Raw genomic sequence first — 2,659 nt, 5'->3', positions numbered from 1 at the left:
TACACTTTTATTTAATGTTTATTAAAATTACACCTTAAAATACTAGTTAGTGGTTGAAAGATTGGAAGGGAATAGAGAAATTAAGTGTTTTGTCAAAAACTACCAAAAATTACCAAAATTCGAGATAACTTAGTTTACTGGATATAGAGAAATAATTGCCACTTTTCACTTGGCTGGCCGAGATTTCTTAAATTTTACATTTTAGAATTTTTGTGTCGGACTGAAAAAGTTGCGCTTGTTGGTGATGAATTTACGGGGAGATGTGCTGCGGTTATTATGAATGAATTTATTTGGCCTTGAAAAATACGCGCATGCGTTTATGAATGAAATGGTTATTGTTGTATTTGAATATGTGCGTGATTATGTACACACGTGCATATGTATGTATGTATGTATGCTGAGTTGTAGATATGTATGCATGTGCGTAGTATTTGGCAGAAATATGCACATACGTATGAATGTACATACTTATGTACATATGCATGAATGTATGTATGCATTTATGTTATCAATTAATGGAGTACGTATTTACATACATATGCGGGGGAAATGCAATTTCATTTGACTGCAAAACTATTGGGGCATATTCGTAGACGAAATAAAGACGACTTTGAAGTTAAAGTTTGTCAACCCCAAATAAGAAGAAAGTTATTATATGTATATATAGTATGTGCATGTGTAAGGACGTTATCAATAAATAATTTTTGAGGTTGTTTATGTATGTTTGTACACATATGTATGTAGGAACGTTATCAATGCATAAATGATTTGGAGTATGTGCATTTTTACATATGTAGTGCATATGTAAGTACATACATACATCCGTATGCGCATGCGTGAGAAATAAAGTCGACTCTAAACTTAGTTGCAGTTTTTACAGATATTCTATTAAAAATTAAGTCAAAAATCTGTAGGTAACTAACTTTAGTGTCGACTTTATTTTGACTATGAATATGCCCCATTAATTACATATATGTATGTAATACGAGTATTGCAGTGGAAAATGATTATGCAACACATTTGCTCAAAATAAATGTTCATAAAACTCAAAAATAACTTTTCAAGAAAACCACTTTGAAGTTAACAAGTGCATTGCATTTGTACGTTTTTTTGTCAATGTGTCCATGTTTAAAGTAAATTTGTGAAAAAAACTAAGGCAGCTAGAAAACTGCGGTGTATTGCTTTGAAAATATCTAGCATAGAAGCTACCATAAGAACCGATAAAAAAGAAAAAGCCGATTTTTCGACCAAAAGCCCCTTTGAAATATCGTCGGCAAATCACCAAATACCCAATTTTCCAAACGACGTCGTAACGACGTCGTAACGACGTCGTTTCCGACTCGTTTTGGAGAACAATTTGTTCGCCGGCGACGGTCGCAAACGACTCGCCGGCGAACTCGCCGTCGGATGAAAAGCACACTTCACCGGCGGGTCGCAAAAACGACTTACCGGCGGATCGCAAAAACGACTCGCCGGCAGGTCGCAAAAACGACTCGCCGGCGGGTCGCAAAAACGACTCCCCTGCAGCACGCAAGAACGACATACCAGCGAACTGCAAAACGACGCTCAAAGTTGCTAGAAAATTAAAAACAATTTTTTTAGTTTAAAATAGTTTAATTTATTCATTGAATTTTTTTCAAAGTTTTTTAAATATACATAAATACTTACATATTAATAAAAAAGAAAAATAAAGTCATAAAACACAAACAAAAATTTTAAAATATTTTAATATAATATAAGTTTTAACAATTCATTTTTTTGTTACTTCATTTTAGTTATCTTTAAAATTAATTAAAATTGGGTTTATTTTTTAACAAGGACCATGTAGTTAAAAATTAAAGTAATGTGCAGTATACATCCATACATATATATGTATACATAAAAAAATTTCAACAAGCTTTCATAAAAATTTAAAGCTTTTTAATCTGCATTTAAGAAACACATAGGAAGCAGTTTTATAGTCCTTAAAATGTTAGTATAATAGAACACAGGTTTGAAGTAAAACAAAGCTCACATTGATTTTTGGTGTTATTTTTTTGCGGTACTGCGCATTTTAATCCATATGAATCTTATGACAGAAAATGCATGCTTTAAGGCACTTCAACCTTGTATTCTATTATCCATACCAAACTTCAATGGACTTTAAAACTGTGTGTCTTTAATGCAGAATAAAAATCTTAAAATTTTTATAAAAGCTTGTTAATTTTTTTTATATGCACATACATGCATATGTATATTGCGGAACTTTGAATTTTGAACTATAATGTCCTTGTTAAAAAATAAACCCAATTTTTATAAAGATAACTAAAATGAAGTAACAAAAAAATTAATTTTTAAAACTTATCAATATGACAGATAGTATATTTATGCAGACGACTGTGAAACATTTCTTTTATTCCGTTTTGAGATCCTGTCTCCAGCATAATGGAAATATCTTTTGGTTATTCGCTCTATTATTTCCACAGATTCGTTGAATTTTTGCTGGAACGCTTCTGAAATAATATTTAAAGTATAATAATCATTTTTGAGAGCTGGGCATCAACAATTAAAGCGTACTTCTAATTTCCGCTGTTGTGATGAGATGCCGCTAATTTTCTCCATTTTGAGTCCCTTCTGTCACCTGAAAAAGACTTGCGTGCCAAATGAACTTTTCTCTCAA

General features: G+C 31.7%; 1 long non-coding RNA gene across 1 annotated transcript in view; it reads right to left on the bottom strand.

Annotated features, from left to right (window-relative positions):
- Positions 1-2,344: 2,344 nt before the first annotated feature.
- Positions 2,345-2,659, bottom strand: part of LOC108367491 (uncharacterized) — a 16,907-nt gene continuing 16,592 nt past the window's right edge. The window contains exons 3-4 of the long non-coding RNA XR_001848257.1: positions 2,557-2,620; positions 2,345-2,492 (exon numbers count right to left, since the gene is read on the bottom strand). This is a non-coding gene — a long non-coding RNA (uncharacterized LOC108367491). The remainder of the gene's footprint in view (positions 2,493-2,556; positions 2,621-2,659) is intronic.

This window comes from Rhagoletis zephyria, unplaced genomic scaffold (genome assembly GCF_001687245.7).
Source record: "Rhagoletis zephyria isolate East Lansing unplaced genomic scaffold, Rhagoletis_zephyria_1.1 Rzeph_scaffold_02701, whole genome shotgun sequence".
Classification (NCBI taxonomy): domain Eukaryota; kingdom Metazoa; phylum Arthropoda; class Insecta; order Diptera; family Tephritidae; genus Rhagoletis; species Rhagoletis zephyria.
The sequence above is the reverse complement of the archived record's forward strand: the minus strand, read 5'-3'. Positions and strand labels throughout refer to the sequence as shown.